The sequence below is a fragment of the Arachis hypogaea genome, chromosome 16, assembly GCF_003086295.3.
Source record: "Arachis hypogaea cultivar Tifrunner chromosome 16, arahy.Tifrunner.gnm2.J5K5, whole genome shotgun sequence".
Lineage (NCBI taxonomy): Eukaryota > Viridiplantae > Streptophyta > Magnoliopsida > Fabales > Fabaceae > Arachis > Arachis hypogaea.
In genome coordinates, this window is record NC_092051.1 from 104,629,192 (window position 1) to 104,656,991 (window position 27,800).

Genomic DNA, 27,800 nt, shown 5'->3' on the forward strand with positions numbered 1-27,800 from the left:
TTTAATCTTCTTTGACGGTGGCGATCCCTTCTGGGGTCGGGAATTTCATCTATAGGTGAAGTGTAAAAATAACTGCAACTAGCTGATTTAAGGTTGTCCAACCTATTAAGACATTGTAGACTGATGCCATGTTGATCACAATATAGTCAACACTTAAGGTTATTGATTTCATATCCTTACCAAAAGTGGTATGTAATGAGATAAAACCAAGGGGTTGGATAGGTGTATCGCCTAACCTGAAGAGGTTATCCGGGTAAGCCCTCAGCTCCTTTTCATCTAATCCAAGCTTTTTGAAGGCAGTCTTAAACAATATATCGGCCAAACTCCCATGATCTACCATATTTCTGCGGAGGTTTGCATTGGCAAGTGTCATTGTGATCTCAACAGGATCGTCATGACCAGGAGTCACCTCTTGGGCATCTTCCTTAGTGAACGAGGTTATAGGTAAGTTGGGCACTTCATTTTCCTCGCTAACCTGGTAGACTTCTTTTAGATGCCTTTTTCGAGAAGACTTCATTATGTCTTCTCCTGCAAATCCTTCATCAATCATGTGAATGTGTCTGTTAGAGATTTGTGATGGCTGATCTAGTTGATTCCCGTCTTTATCACCTATCTTCCTTTTCCCTGGATTGCCGGACCTATTCGTAAGGTATCTGTCTAACCAACCTTCTCTGGCCAGTTTCTCTATCACATTTTTCAGATCATAGCAATCATTAGTGGAATACCTATATAGTTTGTGGTACTCACAATACTCCGTTGACTTTCAGCTTTCTTGTGCTTAATAGAATGAGGAGATGAAAGTTTTTCAGTGTGACAGATTTTTCTGTAGATGTCAACGAGAGAAACTCAGAGTGTGGTGTAGTTATGATATCTTCGTGGCTTTTCTGAGCTATATTCCTCTTTTTTCTTCGCTTCTTTATCTTTGTCCCGAACTTTGTAGGAGGGTTTTTGATGATTGGAGAATTGACGGTTTAGAATTCACAAATGAATTCTCGTTACAAGTACAGTTTCTAAACCAACAATAATCCTTTCATACAAAAATTTTTGTTTGTCACAAGTAATAAACCCCTAATAATCCTAATAACCAAAGTATTTAAACCTCGGGTCGTCTCTCAAAGGAATTGCAGGGTAGTGTTCTCATTATTGGTTATGAGTTGTATATTTTGGGGTTTTGGATAAGAAACAGGAAAAGTAAATGACAATGGAAATCAAATGACAAAGCGGTCTTGGCAAGGTTTGGTGGTCAAGGATCTATATCCTTATCACTAACCACAACATGAGAATTGGCAAGGATCAATCCCATTAAATCATCCTCTAACTAGTGGTAGAGGAAAGTTAAATGAGCTATATCAATCCAAGTCCATAAGTCCTAACTCTCCACTAATTCAATTAGTGAGAACTAGAGTCAATGGCTCCCAATCATCAATTACTTTGACATTAGTAACTCAAGAATTCCTAAGTTACCATCTCAAGCCAAGAACATAAAATTCTACTCTAACATCCTTCCAAGCATTTCATCAAATACTTAGAAGGCACAAAAGAAAAGCATGATAAATTGACAATAAGAATAGAATCTAACAACTACTAATTGCAAAGAATCAACAATAGAAAAGAAAACAATTATGAAACAACAAAGACATTGAAGAAGAAATGTAGATCTACAAAAGAGAATCCATAAACTACAACTAACAATTCAAAATAATTACAAGAGAAGTAGAAGGCTACAACTATAAGAGAACAATTGAAGATGAAAGAGGAAAATTAAGAGAGAAGAAGTAGTAGATCTAGATCTAAACCTAATCCTAATTCTAGAGAGAACAGAGAGCTTCTCTCTCTAGAAAACCTAACTAAAAGCATGTGAAAACTAAACTAAACTAATTGGTAACTTCTTCATGTGTTTTCTCTTCAATCCTTGGGTTAAATAGCATCAGAAAATGAGTTGGATTGGGCCCAAAATGCTTTAGAATTCGTTGGCCACGAGTTTGCATTTAGTGAATCACATGCAACATCGATGTGTACGCGTACAGTGCACGTACGCATCCCTATACGTGATGCAGTTATGGCAAATCTTATATAGAATCCCTGGATGTTAGCTTTCTAACGCAACTGAAACCGCGTCATTTGGACCTCTGTTGCTCAAGTTATGATCAATTAAGTACGAAGAGGTCGGGCTTGACAGTTTTTTGATTCCTTCATTTCTTCATGAGTTCTCCATCTCTACATGCTTTTTCTTCATTCCCTCAATCCAATCTTTGCCTCCTAAACTTGAAATCACTTAGCAAACACATCAAGGCATCTAATAGAATCAAGGTGAATTAAATTTAGCTATTTTAAGTCCTAAAAAGCATGTTTTCACGCTTAAGCACAATTAAATGAGAATTTACAAAACCATGCTATTTTATTGAATAAATGTGGGAAAAGATGATAAAACTCTCTAAATTCAACACAAAATAAACCCTAAAAATGGGGTTTATCAGTTTTGCCTTGGAATTGGCTCTCTAAGTTGGAATTTCTCCTTCATATTAATGTACTTCTCCGTCCGTTCTTGTACTTCCTACAAAGAGGTCGAATATCGCTTAGATATAGATTGAGAAAATGACCCTTCTCTAAGACTGTTAACCAACCCCATTATTACTAATTTTGGAGGTAAGTTTTGTATTTTCAAGCATGCTTTGTTGAATCTTTCCATATAATCTTGAAGAGTTTTTCCGACTTCTTGTTTAACCCCTAGGAGACTTAGAGCGTGCTTGATTTTGTCCTTCCTCAAAACATGTCACTGTCCTGGGTGGTAAGCTATCAAACCACTTCATTGCTGCTTTGGTTAACGTGGTCGGGAAAGCTTCACAGCGAGTTACATCAAACCCATCAGCTAGGTACATCTGACTTTTAAAATTGCTAATATGGTGCCTTGGGTCAGTCATAGAGATTCATGTTGGGACTTTTGAAGTTTCAAAGAACCCTAGCTCACATGATCTCTTCAATGAATGGATCTTCTCCTCAAAGAGGGCTTTCCCTTGATCAGCCCGAGTTCTAAGGTTGGCCTCTAATTTTGAGAGCTTTTCTTTTAGTTCTCTTCGGCATCGTACCTTCTTTCGCAGATCTCTTTCTACTTCGCGTTGTCGCTCAATCTCCTGTTCGAGTTGCTCCAATTGACCATTGTGCCCGTGTACAAGCCCCGTGATCTTTCGAATGGATTCACCCCAGTGGTGGATTTTCTTATGTACCCTCTCCGACGTTACCCTCTTCGGAGGTAACACGAGTGCTCAGTCATTGTTGTGAGGCTTTGGTTCTGATTCAGATGCTGTATGACCCTCTTCAAATTGATTGTCCGCCATGAGTATGTGTAGACTTCCAAATCCCCAACAACGATGCCAATGTTCCGAGAGTTTTCCGAAACTGATGGATTTGGGCTTGAACGTGAGATCCAGACTCCTTTTAGGGCAGCATCCAACTTTGCTAATGCCGAAGTGCCGCAGTCCAAGCTTAAAGTCAGGAGGTGGGGGTGATACCTGCAACGGACTCCGATGCTTAAGTTAGCAAGGGTTTAAGCAAATTTTTTGTAGATTGGATTCTGAATATACCTGAGTGTGTCACTGTATTTATAGTAGAAAAGATAACCATCTTTTAGAGTAGTTCCTCCTTGAATGGTGGATGGTCGTTTTCCTTTTTTAGGAAAGTTATAACACCCTAACTATCAAAATGTCATGCTTCTGGTTGCGCCACTCTGATAGCTCGGGTATTACGACGATTTTTAAAATTATTTAATACTAAAATATGAGCCTATTTCAAATTTTTTAAACCGTTTAACCGCTCAAGAGGTTACTTATCTGATAACATACAACCACATTTACAAAACAAACCACAATACTTACAAAAGATACATATACATATATCTACATAGAATTAATATTACAAGCAATGCATAATCAGAATCCTATCCCTCTTGTGAAAACTTGTAAAATTAAGGGCGAGGAAAACATAAATGCTAAAACAATACAAAATATCGTGTAAACAGAAATGAGATAGACTCTTCCGAACTTCGTCATCCATATCCTGAAAAGGAAAAACTTGTAGGGGAGTGAGAACATCGTCCTCGCTGGTTCTCACCATAGGGTTAGTGAATTGCTATAATAAGATATGTAAAAACAAAACTGTTTTCATAATACCGTGATCGTTGCTCGTCTTATGAATCATTTTAAAACCAACTATTAATAATCTAAACATTTTCAAGAATCTTTAGTTAAATGGCCAAAATCTGAATTCATATTTGGAATTATCAAACTTACACTGACCCATCACGGCCTCTGGCCCAACAACATATATCACCACCATAATTAACTCACCACCAATACTTAAAACAGAAATTAGTCACAAGCACAAACAAATATAAGGCAAACACACTTAAAGAGCAGTTACAACAAATATCACAGTTATCAGTTAAGCAGAACTTATCAGGTAGGCAAACCAAAACAATTTAAGCACACCCAAACAATGGCAAACAAATGCAGTATGATGCATGCCTGTCCTACTGGCCATGAGCTCACGTGTCGGTTACTTTACCAGAACCTAACACATCTGGTAGCTAACCCAGACATTGGTCTCTAGGTTGCGCATCTCCAAGAGGATCATAAACGAAGGAGAGTGCCTTTCCACCTTCTCCTGGAGGTTTCACGAAGGAGAGTACCTTTCCACATCGAAGGAGTGTGCCTTTTCACCTTGCAACCAGAGAAGAACATGGGGATACAATACGAAGGAGAGTGCCTTTCTACCTTTCCCACATTCACATTACGACAAGAGAGGGAATTTTCACCCTCAACTTGCCATCCAAACATATTTCCAATTTAATACGCAAGCAAGATTACCACCAGACCTTGCCATGCCTCATCATATTCTTAGTAACACCCACAGTCACTCGGACTCAAAATCTTATTTCAAAAATCATTCTTGGCCCACTTTCAAATCACAAACGTATTTAGTTCACATCTTGCCAAGCCAAATTCAAAATCTCTTCTGACAGATCAAAATCACCCGTTTTCAAATCATTCGCTCCATAATTTTGAAATCAAGAGTTATTAATCAACAACTTTGGCAAAGACTCAAGACCCTAGGGAAGAATAACCTGCCTCATTTCTTAAAAATCCTCAGAATCATAGTTACCTAAGTTAAAAACAATTAAATTGAAGATTTAAAATCAAAACCAAAGCATGCAAGCCAAAAGTTCCGAACCAGTTTCAAAACTAAAATTATTTAAGCCCAAAGACCAATTTCTTTTCATTCTTAAATCGGAAACTTTTCCAAAGGCTCGGATTTGTTTAGTTAAAATTTAAAGAATACTTCAAAACATAGACCCCTTCATATTTAAATCAATCGGGAAACATAAACTTTTATTAACCAGCTTAAACTCGAAACACCAATTTCTTAATAAACCAAGAACCACTTCATAGAACCTCTCAAATCCAAATCATTTTCTAAATCACATTTTAAAACAAAATCTAAATTTTTATGAAAATTCGGCAGCATCTCCTCTAAAATTTGGACTTTGCCACCCTTTCGGGTCCCAACCAAACCAATCCTCAACTCTTTTCCAAAGGGTTCAAGACCAAATCAGATTTCAATAGAACCAAATTTAAACTTTAGATATCAAAACCATTTTAAGCCAAATCAATCAGAAATCTCAATTTTAACAAAATTAAATATTATCTCAGTCAAGCAGACAACCATATTCATCCAAAACAAATCAGACGATGCATAAGACTTACATAATCACAAAAAAAAAGTATTTCGCTCGTCATATCAATTTATAACAATTTCACTTTAAGATAAATTAATTTTATAAAAACCCCTACCTTGATAAGCGAAACCACAACCCAAACACGTCTAGGAATTCCTTTCCCCTCGACTCGAAATCAACGGCAACCGAAACCTTAGTTCCGCTTGCTTCCTCAATAGCAGAAACAGCCTCAATCGCAACATGCAAACTCGTTTTCTAATTCCTAAAAACATTAATATCACGGAAATCTTAAAATGCATAACGGAAAACTAATGGCGAGGATTCCGAGATAGAGACACTTACTGGAATAAAAGGAACGATGCAGCAACCACCTCAACATTTAAGCGGCATGCAACAATCAGAACTCGAACCTACGTTATTTATTTTCTTTTATAAGAACTCTAAATAATAAATAAGAATTTACTCAACTTATGATAAAAATTTCTAAAAATATGATCTAAAAAAAATATAATAGATCATAAATATTTAATTAATAACCTTTCAAAATTAGGGATCTTACATAAGTTGCTTAGATCTCCCTTCTAGATGGATAAGAGATATCTTAAGAGTTAGTTATTTATTCAAATAAGTAAGACTGAACTACCGTCGTCATACCCAACCTTTATAAGGGCGGGTAGGAGTAGATGAGACCACCTTTGTTGGATAGACTTTTATTCCTTGTAGACTTGGCTATATTTTTTGGATAAGGGTATGAACAGGTATCATATGGTGAAAGGCTGAAAGCTAATTGAACATAACCTAAGATATAAGGTCAATTTTTTTTAGGAGTGTTTAAGGGTCAGCAAAATTTATTATTTTTTAATCATTATTTTTAGTTATTAATCCAATATTTTTTATTATATTAATCCAATAACATATTTTTATCTTACATATTTAAATATTAATAATTAACTACTAATAAAAAATAATAAATTTTATTGACTTCTCAACCTTCTTTTAATTTTTTCAATTCCGTTAGGTAATCAATAAAGATCTATCCAACAATGAACCAATAAGTATTTTTGAACTATACTTTATATTAATTAATTAGTAATTATTTAAATTTTATTTTAAAAATATAAAATTAATAATTATTAATTATAGTTATTTAAAGTTAGTTGATTAGAAATTGTTGACCTATACTTTTTTTTTAGGTTTAATTACTATATTATATTGGTTCCTATAATTTTGTAAAATTTTTAATTAGATCTTAATACTTTTTTTCTTTTAATTGAGTCCTTGCACCAAAATATTTTTTAATTGAGTACCTACATTTTTTTTCTTTTTATTTGAGTCCTTGTACCAATTTTTTTTAGATGGGTCTCTATACAATTAAGCCAATTACTATCAAAAGAGACCTAATTAAAAAAAAAAATTGGTACAAAGACCCAATTAAAAAGAAAAAAATATAGAGATCTAATAGAAAATTTCATAAAACTATTAAAACCAATAAAATAATTAAACTTTTTTTAAAGTTTTTTTTATCGATCTTATTACCATTTTCTTTTTGCCTTTTTTCCAATTTTAAAGTGAATTCCGTCTAGGACGTCTAACATGACACACCAGTTTTTCATCTGGTTGCAAATCATGCATCCCCTGAAGTAATCAAAGTCAGCAGATTAGTAGATTTGAACCAACTCGCCACAAATAGTGTGCTAAAATTGAAAGAACCCATTAATATTTTTTTTTATGAGTTAAAAAATGCCAATTTGACTCAATTCGTCAAAATAACCAGTTGAATGAATTTGTCCGTTTTATAATTTAGTGTTTTATCTTTTAATATTTATATAACAAAATTTTTTATTTATTTATAATTTTATATATTTTCATTTTAAATTAACTAAAATTAAAAGTTTAGTTAACAAATTATAATAACAAAACTTATATATATATATATATATATATTGTCAAAACAAGACATGTCACAATTTGACAAAAACTAAAAATGGCACAGGATGGGCACAAACATTGGATGACACCGTAACAATCACTTTGACTAGAGTTTATATCTATAGTATTTCGAGTAAATGCTTAAAATGGTTCCTGAATTTCAAATCGCTATTTAATTTAGCCTTTTGACTTTTTAAAATAACCAATTAAATTTTTGAAATTCGAAAAAATACGTCTCTATTAGTCCCTTGTAGAAGTGTCGTCTAAACGTTAATGATGTGGCATTCCAATTATATGCTGATGTGTACCAAATTTGAATTTGATTCAAATTGGTACCCGAAATTATTTAATAATACTCAAATTAGTGCATTTTCAATTATAAAACCCTAATCCTCAAATTATTGTCTTCTCTTCTTCAATTTTTCTGCTGTCTTTTTCTCTTTTTCGACCTCTCCGCTATCTTCCAATTCATATTCATCCTGAACTACAACATCAGTGCACTTACCTAAAAACTATTTTAATTGCAAGTTAACGTGGTTGGATTAATTTTAAGTTCAACACAGATTTAAATTATATGTATTCTTGCAGGTTCGTCCATTAAGCTAAAATATATTTTTCACTTTTAAGAAGGTAACAATGGTCATCATCTTTAAGGTCTTAACATCACTTTCTAAGTTTGTCATCCTCCAATTGAACTCATATAAAATTTTTTGTGGAATGGGTGTCGCACAAACTGGTTCTTCACCGCCATCAACCCAATAGAAAAAATTATAATGAATTTCATACTGCAAAGTAAAAAACACAGGTGAATCCAAACTCAAAGTAAAATCATCTTAACATTTTTAGAGCCCATAATCTTACCTCATAGTTTGGACAACTATAAAATAGTTTATCAGGATTCTCTGTCGTCGTTGAGTACTTCATCATTGTCCAAAGTCTGCAATTATAGAAAACGGCATTCTTACCTTTCCTGTTGCACATTCTTTTGCTGCCATAAGGTCTCCCTGCAGAGTTGTTTCTATTTGAGCTACTTTGCCTTTTCTCTCCACCATCCATCATCACTTATGCAGACGAGAAAATAAGATGAATTGAAAAATAATGAAAAAGTCGAAGAAGAGAAGACAGTAGAAAGATCGAAGAAGAGAAGACAATAATTTAGGGATTAGAGTTTTATAATTAAAAATAGACTAATTTGAGTATTATTAAATAATTTCAGATATCAATTTAAATCAAATTTAAGTTTAGTACACATAAACAAACAACTAAAATATCACATTATTAATGTTTAGACAATACTTCTACAAGAGACTAATAAAAATATATTTTTTTAAATTTTAAAAATTTAACTGATCATTTTTAAAAATTAAAAATTAAATTAAATAACGATTTAAAATTTAGAGATTATTTTAGACATTTATCCATAGGATTTCGTTTCATTATTTGTTACAAGCAAGCGGTATTCCAATAAAGAGGTGGCCAAAAAGATTTTTGAAGTTTGTACAATTGAACTGGGTACAATAAAATACTTCGGTCAACGAAGTTTGTAACTAAAGTCAATTGAATCCTTTGACCAAAAGAAAGTCATTATTGTTATCCAATCCACTATTTAGTGTGTGTTTGAATTACAATTTGTAAATGGGAGTTTGTATAGAATTGATTTTGCAAATTTGATTTTAATAAAAAGTAAGTTTGTGTTAACGTGATTTATGTTTGGCAATCTTTATGTCAAAATGGATTATAGTAAAATAAATGTTGTTTGAATTATACTGTTCAAAATCACTTTTAGATGAAAAATTACTAAAAGAGACATCAATTAAAATAATTTTAAATATTATTATATTATTTTATTTTAGATATTTGAATAAATCTTTTTAATTCATTTTATAATAATGTTAATATTTACTTACTAAATTAAAGTAGCATATAAAAATTGACAATATAAGACTTTTTTGACGTCCAACATTCATAATTTTATTAATACTTATTAATAATTTTTTAATTAATTTGTCTTTTTTTAATGGGATCAATTAATTTATATTATAAAAAAGTTACAATAAAATATAATATATGAGAATTATAATTATAAATTTTATATTGTCGAATAAAAAATAAAAAAGACACTTTACATATTAAACATAAAGAACAGTAAATAATAAAAAAAATTCATATGAACTAAAAAACAATAAGAAATAAAAATATAAAAGGGAGTACTATACATTTTATAATATTAAACAAAAAAAATATTTTATAATTTATTTTAGTGTCATTAGTACTTTTTAATCTAGTGTCATTTTGGACTATAAATTTTTATTATTTATAACTCTTTTGTTACTTATAATTATCACAACCAACAACATATATTATATGAATAAAAAAATTATAATAAAAAGTAAATAAAACTCATATAAAAAAATCAAATAAAAAAAATTTTTTACACACAACGTAAATATAGTACAATAAAAGATAAAAAAATAATTTATATAAACAAAAAATAATAAAAATATCATAAAAATTAATAAAAATAAAAATTTATATCAACAATAGTTGTCATATAAATAAAAAATACAATAAAAATATAACAATAGAAAATTAAAAAATAACATAAAAAAATGATATGAAAAATATTTATCATATAAATAAAAAATATAATAAAAAACATAAAAATCAAAATATGAAAGAAAGAACTAAAAATAATAAAAAAATATTAAAATCTTTACCTTGGCAATGATGAAAATAATTCTGGAAAAAAAATTTGTAACCAAGAACATACAGAAAGTGTGAAATTATGTGGTTATGTGCATCCTTTTTATAGAAGAAATGAAGGGTACAATTGGTAGATATGGAATAAGTTTCTTATCTAATTTCTCCAAGAATAATTAACTTTTCCAACGTGAACGCAGAAGCTTGAATTTTTAGCTTCACCTAAACGTACGTTCAGAGGTGAAAGCACTTCTGGGTTAGGGGTTCCAAAAAGTTGCCAAACATGACAATGGAACGTTCAAGACATTCAAACGGGCTTTTCTATTTCCCAACGTAAACCCAAACACACCCTTAACTGTCCAACCAAGGATTTAATTTTAAAAAATGAGAAATAAAAAAAAGGAACAAAAAGGTGTATGTTAGAACTTATGGGTTCGCTGTGGATTCCAAGCTGAGTCCATGTGATTAGGGATGGTAATAGGCAGGGCAGGATAAGATTTGGACTCTATTCTAATTTTATTCGTGGATTAAATTTTTTTTTTAAATTCTATCTTATTCTATTTGCAGGTTGAGAATCTCGCAACTCTAATCCTACTTGCACCTTAAACTTTTAAACCTTATTCTATCCGACTCTATCCGTAAAAAAATAAAAAAATTTTAAGTAAATATAAAATTTAACCATTTTAAATTTTATATTAATAAAATAAAAAATAAAAAACTAAGTTCAAATTAAAATTAAAAACAATAAAATTTTAAAAAAATCTAACATAAAATTACAAATAATATGATCATCAACTAGTTTAGTGGTTATTTCAAATTTTTATAAGAGGAAGATTGTGAGTTTTTATATATATATATTATTAGGAGTGCGGATAGGATAGGGTAAGGTATACTCTAAACCCGTATCCTGACCTATCCTACTTGCAGATAAATTCGTACTCTATCCTAACATACTCGTTGCGGATAAGATAGACAACCCTACTTAAACAGATTGGTTTAGATTGGATACTTACGAATAGAGTATATATTGCGAACCCCACATGTAATAACTTCCAGCAACTCTTCAAGGGTTCCATAACCTCCTATAAAACATCAAACAAATTTAACCCTTCATATGATTTTCTTTTCTTAATTTTAAGTGTTTTTTTTATTTTCCAAAATATCTAACAATAATGTATATTAGTTAATGATATTAGTTTATCTAGAATGAGAAATATGTTACCAATGAGGGCAATGAAGGCATCAGCTTATTGACGAGCCATCTCAGCTTTCCTTTGATGCATGTTAGCTACCACTCTCACTTCCCCAATTGGATCACCTGTTATCTGCATTAACTTTAATGCATTATATATTTATGATTATCATGTAATATCTCATCACTAATTATGCATTATATATTGGCCATTAAATATTTAAAATAAAGTATTATTTTGACTATTCTAAATCAATTGATAATGTCATCATCATATATCATGGTTAACAATATAGATATAATTTAATTTTCAACTATACTTAGTGTTAAAAAAAATCGAGAACTATTACTAATATAGAATGCATATATCAAAATATAAGAGGCTGATTGGTTTGACTATTTTCATTTTCGTTTTTAAAGGAAAATGAATATAAAATATAAAAATATGTTGGTTGAGTATTTGAACCTTATTTTTTAGCAAAAATATTTTTAAAAAGTACAAAATTAAAAATAATATTTTTACATTTTCAGCTTTTTTAGATAGAAACTATGAAAATATTTTAAATTCTTCTCTTCTATCTTTGTATCTCACATCAAAATTAAATTCTCATTTATTTACAGTGAAAAACACTACTTTTTTTTCTATTTATTTTCATTGCCCTTTTATTCTGACACTTTATTTTATTTAAAAGTAAAAATTTCTGATTATATTTTTTTAATTGAATTTTAATATAGTGTCAAATTTAATTTTTTTTTGTCTATCTTCAATGTCTTTTTAAATATTTTTTTTTATTATTGTGAAGGTGTATTTTTCAATTTAATGGGAATATGATCATTTTTTTCTTTAAACTATTTTCTAAAATGTAAAAAGTTTAAAAATAAAAATCATTAAAAAAAAAAAAAAAATTTCATAAACCAATTAGTCCTTAAAATACATATTAAAAATAAGTTAAATAATATATGTATTTATACCTAAATATTTGATAATTAATTTAATGACTAATTTTTTATGTGTATAAAATATTTTTATTTAATTTTATTACATTGACTAAAAAAATTATACGATCATTCAATTAGATTGATGTATTCAAATAATATTTTAAGTAATGAATATAAAAATTATTTTTTCTTTTGCTAATGTGACAATACACTATTAAATATCTTTCTTATATTGACAAAAATAATTAAAAATAATTAATAAAAAATAATAAATTTATTTTTTATACCATAAAAAAATATATATATAAAAAAATACAAACATGCAATGTATATAGTAAGGGATTTTTTTTCAGAAATAAAAAAATTTCATATTTTTTCAAAAACTATTTTTGAACTTTAATTTCCTAAATATGATTTTTTTTTTTGTTTAGAGTAAGTTTGCCTAACTCCCGGCGAACTCTCTTTAATTTTTTTCAATCCCATGTTTTTAATCCATTATTATCATCTCTATATAGTATATAGATCTACAAATAATATATAGGAGTACACAAAAATACATAAACAATAAGTATGACTTCTTCAAAGATTTTTTTAATTATAAATAGGTTGTCTTAAAACTTCAAAGCTCAAGTAATAAAAGTAAAACAAAAGAAAATGAAAAAATGAAGTGGTTCCAATTGTTGCGCAAAAACTACTTTATAACGTCCTTTTTTTTAAAGAGCCAAAACCCAAGAGGCATTAACTTTCTAGAAACTTCTAACCAGCTGCAAAGGAGGTCATCCTTCTCTACGAAGGATATTAGATAGCTATAGAATTTATTATTTTTGTCATTAATTAGTTATGAATATATATTTAAAAATATAAAATAAAGTATGTTATTGGTTATTATACTAAAAAAATTAAATTAAAAAAATTAAATTAATAATTAAATAATAAACAAAAATAATAAATTTTAATAGTTTCTAACATTTTTTTTTAAATTATTAGTATGTATATGTATATTACTCTTTCACTGTACTTTTGAATTTTTGTTTTTCAACAAATAACAATAAAAAGAACTCAGATAATGGTACAGAAGCCACAGATACGGGTAATTTACTTTACGTCGCACGAGTTAAAAATTTCTGTTTTTGGTTTCGATTTTTTTTTTTAATTTTTTTGGATTGTCACTTTTTATGTTAATAAAATGTAAATAGATTTATTTATTCTATCACTACTCCAAATATATAAGTATCCTTTCTTAACTTCTCATAGTTGTAACACCCTACCATACAGAGTCTTATACTTAAGTCATAATTCAGAGATGGCAAGGTATTACGACCTCTAAAACAAAAATTTAGTACGTATAGTAGTACGAATAATTGATTATAACTAGGAGCCTTGTGGAAAAAGGGGTAAACAAAAACCGTAACTCGAAAACGCAACACTCTGATCGATAACGTAACAAACAGGGACAAGCTAACGCAAGATTATATATATACAAAAGAGTGTCAAAAATAGGAATATCAAGACTCAAAATCCGGTTGCGAAGATAACCGGTCCGAGCATAGCAATATATACATATAATAAAATAAGGAAACCCCAAAGGAAACCCAAAGGGACACAAATACAGAAAACCTATTCTCCAAAAATCCCCTCTAGAAGGAGTCATCACAGTTTGTATTATTTAATGGAGATAAAAGTATCTAAACAAGATATATAAACCAAAACAGAGCCCCGAGAACAAAGATCTTCGCTAATCCGGAAGTCTCCAGCATGCCTCAACGAGAAGCCTCGCGTTCTGCATCTGAAAACCACAAAATCCGCATGGGTGAGAACCAGAGGTCCCCAGCACGGTAACAGCTTCCACATATATAGTACATAATAATAGAGGAAAGCTGAAGGCAATCCTAGAACTTCCTCCAGATAATATCAAAGCTTATAAACAAGCTAAACCGTAAGTGGCAACTGACTAAAGATTCTTCAGTCTAACTAATACTTCCCTTTCCAATTCCTTCAGACCTCCCAACCACCAGCAGGAGTATAATATAGCAAACACAGTTATATCAGACAGGAGATATACAAATAAGAATAATTAAGGCATTTAGACAAATAGCAAGTAATATGCAGTCAAATAGGCAATCTCAAACAATTCATGTAGTATGCTTATGATGCATGCCTGTCCCTAGTGGCTGATGATATCATCTGTCGGTTATAGAGCCAACCCGACAAGTCCTGGTAGCTAACCATTGGACTGTCCCTCTGTCGTGCATCCCCAACTCGAGTTATACTCATCATAAACTTGATCATAATCATGATCCATATCCATCACCCTCACTAGTGAATATTTATCCATCACCATCACTGGTGAATATTTATGGGGGCGAGCTCATCCGGGCCTTTCACAGTGCCCGTCCACACTTACGACATAGGGTCAAAAGAGCTTCGAGTCTCAACCTGGAGCACGTGGTGGCTAGCCACTGCTTCCTCCCAGGGAAACCCTCATCTCCGATGGTGGAAGTGCAAACATTCACAATTCATTCAACAGCATATATGCATTTATACTTAGCCATAATCATGGCTCCGCCGTAACACGGCAATAATCTAGCCATCCGGCATACGGTTAAATCCATAACCAGCCAATTCATTAACAATTACGGCCCTTCGGCCCATGGCACATCAAGCACTTCCACCGCCATTATCCGCATCTCACATAATCATCTTTGATCCTCATTGATCATTCATTTTTCCCTTGCTTCACTCGCAAGTTACCACATTCACTAGCCCTTTTCCTCATGCTAGGCATATCATAATGATTTAAGATATAAGTGGTGAGATCGGAGGCTTAGAAGTATGAAATTTGGCTTTTAAAACTCAAAAATCAACTTTGGGATGAAAACAGGTCCACGCATACGCGCACTCCACGCGCACGCGTGGATGGCCTTAAAACTCATCGACGCGCAAGCGTCACACGCGCGAACGCGTGGGTTGAAAATTAGCCAAACGACGCGCACGCGTCAGCCACGCATACGCGCGAATACATTGTGCCCCAGGCACAAAACTGGCACAACTCTAGCACAACTCTCTGGAAAATGGCTGGGCATTCGATGCAGCGTATCGACGCACCCGCGCACACCACGCGCACGCGTGGATGATGCTTTCTCGAAGAACGGCACGTACGCGCCAAGTGCGCCTACGCGCAAGGGGTCATTCTGCTAAAAATTTTCTAAGTTAAAAGCTGCAGAATTCACAGATTCAACCCCCAATATTTCGACGGTCATAACTCTCTCATTTTAAATCATTTTTCACCCGTTTTTCGAACGGCATGGACATTCCGGATCCAATTTCATTTCTAAACAGATTTGGCACAAATCAAAGATCCGTAGTCCAAGTTATGTCCTGTAAAAGTATGCCCAAAAACCATATTTTCATTCAAAACCACAAAGTGCCATTTTCAAAACAAGCCACTTTCAACTCTTTTCAAGATCAATCAAAACATGCCAATTTCAACCCTTCTCTTTGAAATCATTCAAAATGTACCAAAATCAACAACAAGCCATCCTCAACTCACACATTGACATTTTACCAAAATTCCCAAAATCACATCCAACCATTCTAACACTTCTCAATCAAATGGCTAAAGGATAAACACAATATCATGTCATACATCCTTCTCATCCCAATTTCCAATAATATCATTCCCAATCAACCATCATTATACATAATCATCATCATACTCACCATCAACATGGTACCACCCATCAATTCAACCTCAATCATCCATCAAGCATATATCACAACATGCATTTCTCATATATCACACAATCAATGCATCAATATTCATAATCACATATATGAACACATCATATATCTCAACTATTCAACAACACCAACAATTCAATGCCTATCTTAGGGCCTCTAGCCTAAGTATTTCCTACCACATTACATATTAGATACGGGAAACCGAAACCATACCTTAGCCGATTTCTCAAGCTCAACCGGAGCACTTCCAAACCACTTGTCCACAAGCTCTCAAGGTATCAACACCTCCAAGAACAGATTTTATCACACAAAACCCTCTTCCAAGCTTTCCAAAATCACCAATCAAGCTCCAATATTCACATATACACAACCTAAGCCACAATCATTATATCCATACACAACATCTCAATACCCAAACATCATAGAACAACAATTTACACTAGGGTTGAGAATCTTACCACACCCAAGGTCCAAGGAGACAAGATTAACCTTCTCCTTCAAGAGAGTTGGGTCCTATAACATCAAAGAACCCAAAATCTCAACATTTTTGCTCATGAAACTCGAAATCAAGGGCTGGAATTTCGAACAGTAAAACGTGGCTTACCTCAAGATTAATTGTATGAGTTTTGTAGAGCTCTCCGCGGTGAACGCGTGGCCGCAAACGGAGCGACAATCGGAGCTCTAGATCAAAAGTTATGGTGGTTTGAAGATCAAGTGAGAGATAGAACTTGAGAGAGAGTTCTTCCCTTCCCCTCCACCATTTCAGCGTGTTTGAGTGTATTGTGAGGAGAGAGAGTGCTGAAAACTAGGGTTTTGGTTTTGTTATGTTGGGCCAAGGGCCCACTTTGGGTCCGGTTGGTCCGGTTTGGCCCGTTCGGTCCAATCTTGGTCCGATTTCTATAAAATTGGTACCGAAATTCTCGTCTCAATCTCCTCTATCACATTTAGCCATAAAAATAACATTTTTGGCTTTCTAGAATAAATTCTCATTTATGGGTTAATTAGTCGTTAATTAACCGGGTCTTACATTCTACCCACCTAATTGGGAATTTTGCCCACAAAATTCAAATCAAATTACCTGAGAATAAGTGCGGATAATCCGTACGCATCTCCGACTCAAGTTCCCAAGTGTGTTCCTCAACACCGCCTCGACTCCATGCCACTTTGACTAATGAAACCTCTTTTCCACGCAACCGTTTGATACTAGTATCATCGATTCTGACTGGAGCCACTGGAAGCGTCATATCTTCCCTTGACTGAACCAATTCGGGTTCTAACACATGGCTAGCATCAGGAGTGTACTTCCAAAGCTGCGACACGTGAAACACATCGTGCAGGTTCAAAAGATGAGGTGGTAGAGCCACCCGATACGCCACCGGTCCAATCCTCTCCAGGATCTAAAATGGACCAATGTATCGAGGATTCAACTTCTTTGCTTTAATCGCTCTACCTACTCCTGTGGTCGGAGTAACCTTAAGGAAAACATGATCTCCTGCCTCAAATTCCAAGGGCTTCCGCCTCTGATCGGCGTAACTCTTCTAACGACTCTGCGCCGTAAGCATCCTATCTCGGATTTTCTTGACTTGTTCAGTGGTCTCAGCTATCATCTCTGGCCCCAACAAGCCTTTCTCTCCAGCTTCATACCAACATAGAAGAGATTGACATTTTCTCCCATACAATGTCTCATACGGAGCCATTCCGATGCTCGCATGGTAACTATTATTGTATGCAAACTCCACTAACGGCATATACCGATCCCAACTCGCCGGTTGGTCCAAAACATAAGCTCTCAACATATCCTCTAGTGTTTGGATCGTCCTCTCGGATTGACCATCTGTTTGAGGATGGTAAGCTGTACTCAAGCTTAATCGGGTTCCAAAAGCTTTCTGAAATGCACCCCAGAATCTCGAAGTAAAACGAGGATCTCTATCAGAGATTATAGTAGCAGGTACACCATGAAGTCTCACAATTTCCTTTATGTATAACCGTGCTAACTCCTCAAGGGTGTAAGTCATCCGAATGGGCAAAAAGTGAGCTGACTTGGTCAGTCGGTCCACAATCACCCAGATAGCATCAAAACCAGTCCTAGTCCTTGGCAATCCCGACACAAAGTCCATTGCAATACTTTCCCATTTCCATTACGGAACCTCTAAAGGTTGCAACATCCCGGAAGGTCTTTGATGTTCAATCTTTACCTTTTGACAAGTTAAGCACTTTGAAACATATTCCGCCACATCATTCTTTATACCCGGCCACCAAAACATCGCCTTTAAATCATGGTACATCTTAGTACTTCCCGGGTGCATGGAGAATCCGCTTTTGTGTGCCTCCTTTAAGATATCTTGCCTCAAAGTGCCAACATCTGGCACAATGATTCTACCCTTGAATCTCCATAACCCATCTTTTTCTTCCGACACTCTCCACTGTTTTCCTTGCTCGATAGCCGTAACACCTTCCATAACGCTTCATCGTTTTCATGAGCCTTTAGGAGTTCGGACTTAAAGTCACTTGAGATTTCTAATCGGCTCAAACACAAGGTTCTAGATACTTCTCGAACACCAATTTTTAGACTCTCGAATCCCTTGAGCAACTTCTCCTCTTGAAGCATCATCCAAGACGCATATAACGACTTCCAACTTAACGCATCCGCCACTATATTCGCCTTTCCAGGATGGTAATTTAACTCAAAGTCATAGTCTTTCAACAACTCCATCCACCTCCTTTGGCTCATATTAAGCTCTTTCTGATCAAAGAGGTATTTCAAGCTCTTGTGATTGGAGAAGACTTGGAACTTAACCCCATAGAGATAATGCCTCCACACCTTCAAGGCAAACACGACCGCAGCGAGTTCCAGATCGTGCGTAGGGTAACTAACTTCGTGAGGTCTCAACTGCCGTGAGGCATACGCCACCACATTATGATGCTGCATCAGCACGCATCCTAGACCCTTTAGTGAGGCATCACAGTACACTTCAAATGGTTCGTTCGGCTCAGGTAACACTAACACAAGTGCAGTGGTCAACTTTTTCTTCAATGTCTGAAAGCTCTCCTCGCACTCAGGAGTCCAAACAAACGGGGTATCTTTGCGGGTTAACTTTGTCAACGGCAAGGCTAATTGCGAAAAGCCTTTGATGAACCTTCGGTAATAGCCAGCTAGACCCAGAAAACTCCTTATCTCAGTTACTGTGGTTGGTTGCTTCCAATCCATCACAGCCTCCACCTTAGTTGGATCTACGGCTATTCCCTTCTTACTCACCATGTGACCCAAAAACTTTACCTCACTCTTCCAAAACTCACACTTAGACAGTTTCGCATAGAGTTTCTTCTCCTTTAAAATCTACAACACGGTCCGCAAGTGTTCCGCATGCTCTTCTTCAGTCTTGGAGTAAATTAGTATATCGTCAATGAAGACAACAACGAATTTATCCAGAAACGGACGGAATACTCTATTCATGTAATCCATAAACACTACAGGAGCGTTCGTCAAACCAAAAGACATTACAGTATACTCGTAATGACCATAACGAGTCCTGAAAGCGGTCTTAGGGATATCCTCACCCTTTACCCTTATCTGGTGATAATCGGATCCCAAATCGATCTTAGAGAAAACCCCAGCTCCTTGTAACTGATCCATGAGATCATCAATCCTCGGCAATGGGTACTTATTCTTTATGGTGACCTTGTTCAGCTGCCTGTAATCCACGCAGAGTCGCATACTTCCATCTTTCTTCTTTACCAGTAACACTGGAGCACCCCACGGGGATACACTTGGTCGAATAAAGTTCTTACCCAACAATTCCTCTAACTGAGACTTTAGCTCGGCCATCTCTAACGGTGACATCCTATAAGGAGCACTTGAGATTGGTCCCGCCCCAGGCACCAACTCAATAGCAAACTCGACCTCTCGGTTAGGTGGAAATTCCTCAATATCATCGGGAAACACTTCCGGAAACTCACACACTACCGAAATCTGATCCAACCTTTGATCATCACCCGAAACACCAGCGGTTAACAACAGGATACCCTGACATTCGATTCCAGAACAGTTCACCATCATCGAATTCAAGTAATAATTATTCACCACGACCGGCCCTTCTGTATCCTCTGGCATAAAGTACACCGACTTGGTAGAACAATCAAGCAGGACATGGTTTTTGGATAACCAGTCCAATCCCAAGATAAGATCAAGACCGATCATCGGTAAGCAGATTAAATTATGGACAAAATCACACTGCTTGAACCTAAACGAAACTTTCGGGCATCCTAGCCTAGTTACCATGGCTTCATGGGTAGCATTATACACTTTTAAGTCATAACCTAAGGTTAGGATCTTCAATCCTAATTCATGGGCTTTCTCAAATGCAATAAATGAATGCGATGCTCCCGAATCAAATAAAGCATTTAAAGTTTGACCAGCCATTTCACAGTTACCTCGAATGAGTGTCTCAGATCCTTCTGCACCCATAGCTGAGGTGATGAACACCCGACCAGTCTGTTGTGCTTTCCCAGCACCTTGCTTTTGCTTCTCTGGACAACTTGCGGCTTTATGCCCCGCCTTTCCACAATTGTAGCACAAACCCCATCCGGCCTTGCATGGTACTCCCGGATGGTGACTTCCACACCTAGTACAAGCTTGATCATTCTGAGGCTGCTTCCCAAACCTTTTCCCTTGGGAGTTTTTGTTGTTGGGCCTCCTAAAAGAACCTCCCCTCTTGAAGGGTGGACCTCTAGGTGCAAAGCTCTTCCCTCGGTTCTGTGGAAATGATCCTTTGTGACTTCCTTCACACACTCTTCAGCAACCCTACACTTGTTCACCAATTCGGAGAAAGTCCTAATCTCCATTGGTCCCACTGAACTGAAAATATCGCTCCAGAGTCCTCCTTCGTACTTAACACACTTCCATTCCTCATATTCCACCGGAGTCCCTTGACACATACGAGAGAATCTGAACAGCTCCTCAAACTTGTCAGTATACTCAGATACGGACATAGCACCCTGCTTTAGCTGCAACAATTCAAGCTCCTTGGCTGTCCTAGCAGAAGTCGGAAAGTACTTCTTATAGAACTCCTCTTGGAAGACATCCCAGGTGATATAGTCATCACCCTGCTGCAGGAGGCGTCGGATACCCTGCCACCAATGCGACACTTCACCAGTGAGCAAATAGGTAGCAAACTCAACATGCTGTCCTTCAGGCACCACCTGCGCTTGCAGTGCTCGTTCCATAGCCTGAAACTATGTATCGGCCTCAGTCGGGCTAGTAGTTCCCTTGAACTTCGGGGGATTAACCTTCAAAAAGTTTGCCAGTGTCATCGGGCCTTGAACTCCACCTCCGTCATTACCATGGTTATTCATCTATTGACCAAGAGCCTCAGCAGTGGCTTGCATAGCAGCAGCCATATTCTCCAACGCAGTCATAAAGTTCACCGGATCATTAGGGTTAATCCCTGGCGCACGAGCATTCGTATGACCTCTCCCACGGCCTCTACCGCATCCACGAGGCGCCATCTGGTTCCTATACACACCAAACAATCGATATTAAGTTGATCAGTCTCAATATCGGAAGTTTAGTGCTTCAAAGTCCCAAATGCATACTCATGAACGTTTATGCCCATTATATCAAGCTGATATACTAACAGCACATAACACACATACAGAGAATGCACAGAAGCATAGTCAGTCCATTCCTCAGGCTCTACAGGAACGAACTGCTCTGATACCATAATGTAACACCCTACCATACAGAGTCTTATGCTTAAGTCATAATTCAGAGATGGCAAGGTATTACGACCTCTAAAACAAAAATTTAGTACGTATAGTAGTATGAATAATTGATTATAACTAGGAGCCTTGTGGAAAAAGGGGTAAACAAAAACCGTAACTCGAAAATGCAACACTCTGATCGATAACGTAACAAATAGGGACAAGCTAACGCAAGATTATATATATACAAAAGAGTGTCAAAAATAGGAATATCAAGACTCAAAATCCGGTTGCGAAGATAACCGGTCCGAGCATAGCAATATATACATATAATAAAATAAGGAAACCCCAAAGGAAACCCAAAGGGACACAAATACAGAAAACCTATTCTCCAAAAATCCCCTCTAGAAGGAGTCATCACAGTTTGTATTATTTAATGGAGATAAAAGTATCTAAACAAGATATATAAACCAAAACAGAGCCCCGAGAACAAAGATCTTCGCTAATCCGGAAGTCTCCAGCATGCCTCAACGAGAAGCCTCGCGTTCTGCATCTGAAAACCACAAAATCCGCATGGGTGAGAACCAGAGGTCCCCAGCACGGTAACAGCTTCCACATATATAGTACATAATAATAGAGGAAAGCTGAAGGCAATCCTAGAACTTCCTCCAGATAATATCAAAGCTTATAAACAAGCTAAACCGTAAGTGGCAACTGACTAAAGATTCTTCAGTCTAACTAATACTTCCCTTTCCAATTCCTTCAGACCTCCCAACCACCAGCAGGAGTATAATATAGCAAACACAGTTATATCAGACAGGAGATATACAAATAAGAATAATTAAGGCATTTAGACAAATAGCAAGTAATATGCAGTCAAATAGGCAATCTCAAACAATTCATGTAGTATGCTTATGATGCATGCCTGTCCCTAGTGGCTGATGATATCATCTGTCGGTTATAGAGCCAACCCGACAAGTCCTGGTAGCTAACCATTGGACTGTCCCTCTGTCGTGCATCCCCAACTCGAGTTATACTCATCATAAACTTGATCATAATCATGATCCATATCCGTCACCCTCACTAGTGAATATTTATCCATCACCATCACTGGTGAATATTTATGGGGGCGAGCTCATCCGGGCCTTTCACAGTGCCCGTCCACACTTACGACATAGGGTCAAAAGAGCTTCGAGTCTCAACCTGGAGCACGTGGTGGCTAGCCACTGCTTCCTCCCAGGGAAACCCTCATCTCCGATGGTGGAAGTGCAAACATTCACAATTCATTCAACAGCATATATGCATTTATACTTAGCCATAATCATGGCTCCGCCGTAACACGGCAATAATCTAGCCATCCGGCATACGGTTAAATCCATAACCAGCCAATTCATTAACAATTACGGCCCTTCGGCCCATGGCACATCAAGCACTTCCACCGCCATTATCCGCATCTCACATAATCATCTTTGATCCTCATTGATCATTCATTTTTCCCTTGCTTCACTCGCAAGTTACCACATTCACTAGCCCTTTTCCTCATGCTAGGCATATCATAATGATTTAAGATATAAGTGGTGAGATCGGAGGCTTAGAAGTATGAAATTTGGCTTTTAAAACTCAAAAATCAACTTTGGGATGAAAACAGGTCCACGCATACGCGCACTCCACGCGCACGCGTGGATGGCCTTAAAACTCATCGACGCGCAAGCGTCACACGCGCGAACGCGTGGGTTGAAAATTAGCCAAACGACGCGCACGCGTCAGCCACGCATACGCGCGAATACATTGTGCCCCAGGCACAAAACTGGCACAACTCTGGCACAACTCTCTGGAAAATGGCTGGGCATTCGATGCAGCGTATCGACGCACCCGCGCACACCACGCGCACGCGTGGATGATGCTTTCTCGAAGAACGGCACGTACGCGCCAAGTGCGCCTACGCGCAAGGGGTCATTCTGCTAAAAATTTTCTAAGTTAAAAGCTGCAGAATTCACAGATTCAACCCCCAATCTTTCGACGGTCATAACTCTCTCATTTTAAATCATTTTTCACCCGTTTTTCGAACGGCATGGACATTCCGGATCCAATTTCATTTCTAAACAGATTTGGCACAAATCAAAGATCTGTAGTCCAAGTTATGTCCTGTAAAAGTATGCCCAAAAACCATATTTTCATTCAAAACCACAAAGTGCCATTTTCAAAACAAGCCACTTTCAACTCTTTTCAAGATCAATCAAAACATGCCAATTTCAACCCTTCTCTTTGAAATCATTCAAAATGTACCAAAATCAACAACAAGCCATCCTCAACTCACACATTGACATTTTACCAAAATTCCCAAAATCACATCCAACCATTCTAACACTTCTCAATCAAATGGCTAAAGGATAAATACAATATCATGTCATACATCCTTCTCATCCCAATTTCCAATAATATCATTCCCAATCAACCATCATTATACATAATCATCATCATACTCACCATCAACATGGTACCACCCATCAATTCAACCTCAATCATCCATCAAGCATATATCACAACATGCATTTCTCATATATCACACAATCAAGGCATCAATATTCATAATCACATATATGAACACATCATATATCTCAACTATTCAACAACACCAACAATTCAATGCCTATCTTAGGGCCTCTAGCCTAAGTATTTCCTACCACATTACATATTAGATACGGGAAACCGAAACCATACCTTAGCCGATTTCTCAAGCTCAACCGGAGCACTTCCAAACCACTTGTCCACAAGCTCTCAAGGTATCAACACCTCCAAGAACAGATTTTATCACACAAAACCCTCTTCCAAGCTTTCCAAAATCACCAATCAAGCTCCAATATTCACATATACACAACCTAAGCCACAATCATTATATCCATACACAACATCTCAATACCCAAACATCATAGAACAACAATTTACACTAGGGTTGAGAATCTTACCACACCCAAGGTCCAAGGAGACAAGATTAACCTTCTCCTTCAAGAGAGTTGGGTCCTATAACATCAAAGAACCCAAAATCTCAACATTTTTGCTCATGAAACTCGAAATCAAGGGCTGGAATTTCGAACAGTAAAACGTGGCTTACCTCAAGATTAATTGTATGAGTTTTTTAGAGCTCTCCGCGGTGAACGCGTGGCCGCAAACGGAGCGACAATCGGAGCTCTAGATCAAAAGTTATGGTGGTTTGAAGATCAAGTGAGAGATAGAACTTGAGAGAGAGTTCTTCCCTTCCCCTCCACCATTTCAGCATGTTTGAGTGTATTGTGAGGAGAGAGAGTGCTGAAAACTAGGGTTTTGGTTTAGTTATGTTGGGCCAAGGGCCCACTTTGGGTCCGGTTGGTCCGGTTTGGCCCGTTCGGTCCAATCTTGGTCCGATTTCTATAAAATTGGTACCGAAATTCTCGTCTCAATCTCCTCTATCACATTTAGCCATAAAAATAACATTTTTGGCTTTCTAGAATAAATTCTCATTTATGGGTTAATTAGTCGTTAATTAACCGGGTCTTACAATAGTTTACATAAGTATTCTTATTTTTTGAAACATTTTCATAGTTTGCATAAGTATTTTTACTTTTTGAAACATTCACTTTGATGAGCACTTCTTAGGATTGGCTATAAAGATCCTGCCTCACAATACATTGTATCTTGTGGAACTTCATATATTATGCGCAACAAATACAACTTCAAAATATAAACAACACAATTCAAAAGATAAATATGACTAAAAATCATAACCAATATAATTTATGTATATAAATTTTTTTTATTTATCATGTTAAAATCATTTATATCTTGGATAAAAAATTTATTTTACAAAAATGCAAGTTGTCATTTTTCACTGCTAATAGAGATCTATCAAAAAGAGAGGGTCAAATACACAAAAAGATGAAGAACTTAAGAATTTGAAAAAAAAAAAAATACTATTTTGAACTTTTATTTTGTTTAAATGCTGACTGAAGAAAAAGAAAAAGAGAAAAAGAATGAATATTTGATATCTCTCGTCAAACTTGTTATTTTTCAAGATCAAAAAAAGAAAAAAGAACAATAAATTTAAAGCTTCTTTTGCGCAACTTCAACTCGTTCCTACAAATATCTCAACCACTATTTTTTAATCAAAATCCTAACTTAGATGAGAGAGAATGCACCATAGAGGACATTTTTTTGTTTATCTTTTATTTTTTATTTTTTGCTTTCTCTTTAATTCTTCATTTGGAATATGTGCGACGCACAAACGAAAAACATCTGTTGCCAAAATTTACCATGATGAGTTTCTCTCTTTTACCCAACTGTATGCTCTACTTACCCACTGTATCAAAATATACCATTCTTTATTACAACAAATAACATTTTACTTTAATGACTACACTCTAATATCCAACTATCAATACACATGATGATCAAAAACTAATAAATCTTTGTTATTTATTCACCGAAACAACAGTAGCTGTAGGATCAAGTTTTCAACAATGAAGGATTCAGAGATAACTTAGTGGATCCACGAACATGTTGGCCCAAAACAATCATTTCACCAGAAACAGAAAACTCAAATACTATAGAACAAGTACAATAAAAGTGGAAAAAGGAATATAAGAAATAATAATAGAAGAGATTCATGACATATATTTGACCCTAAGAGAGAAGTACTTTGAACCTATAAATCATAGTCTTCCGAACAGTAGCTTATATCTTGCACCCTTACCAATCAACACAAATTATAGCAAATATCTAATAAATGACAAATGGAATAAAGAGAAAAACACATTTAAATGAAACAAAATTTGAGACCTCGATATAAAAAAAGTAAGGAGAAACACTTCTAAATATAAAAAACAAACAGCCAAAAAAATTTAATAGATTTAGACCACTATAACTCAGATTCATCCACCAAAATTATCTCCATCAAATTTGGGAGAAGCTGACCACTGAAAGTAGAAACAGTCCAAAGTCTAATCACCCTAACTTTGAGGTTCCATACTTCTTTCTCAGGATTTATCTTATTAACCATATCCATGGAAGTTCTCATCTTGAAATGCAATTAAAGGGATGAAAGAGAAAATAGATTTCAGTCAATTAAATAGCAACTAAGAAAAACATACAATAGCACATGAATGTGAAAAAAATGTGACATGATCAATAAATTCATACTTTATTTATAAACACATATCAATTGAGTAATTTGAATTTGAAATCCATAAAATCCTTATTTTGGGAGGGAAAAAAAAGAAGCAAGTAAGATAGAGATTTGAAAGATATTGAGTGACCTTAAAAATCAATCAAAAGATATTTGCGGGCCCACTAAATAATCCTATATATAGGTCCTAAGCTAACAACAATTGATGCACAAATAAGGTGTATAAATGGTAAGCTATAGTAACCCTAAGTTATCCTCTATATAAATTGTAAGGTAATAGCAAGAGAGAGGATTGGATGAGAAGAGGATGAGAGAGAAGAGAAAGATAACAAAGACAACATGAGGTAATACAGAGAAAAGCGAGAACCAAAAATAAAAAGAAAACCTATGCACAAATCCAGGATTAGTAGACTTAGATGAGGACACCTTTTAGTATAGACATCATTATTTTATTAGGTTTCTTATATTATTAGATTTTCAATGAAAAATATATCATATTTCCAATAAAGATACACATAAACTAATTATCTATGTAATTAAATACCAAAAAAACAAAATGACCATTAATCAAGTTCAAAAATTGTGCTCAAAAGAAAAAAAGAAATACAATCAAGGAATGAAGATATAAATAAAAGAGTAACAAATAGTAATAAATTTCTTACTAATTTTATTTAAAAAAATAGGACAACAGAATCAAAAACTCAAATTTC

The 27,800-nt window shown here is 35.1% G+C and overlaps 1 pseudogene; it reads right to left on the reverse strand.

Annotated features, from left to right (window-relative positions):
* LOC112754590 (cytokinin riboside 5'-monophosphate phosphoribohydrolase LOG7-like) overlaps positions 1 to 27,800 on the reverse strand; it is an 88,827-nt pseudogene that overhangs the window by 22,884 nt on the left and 38,143 nt on the right.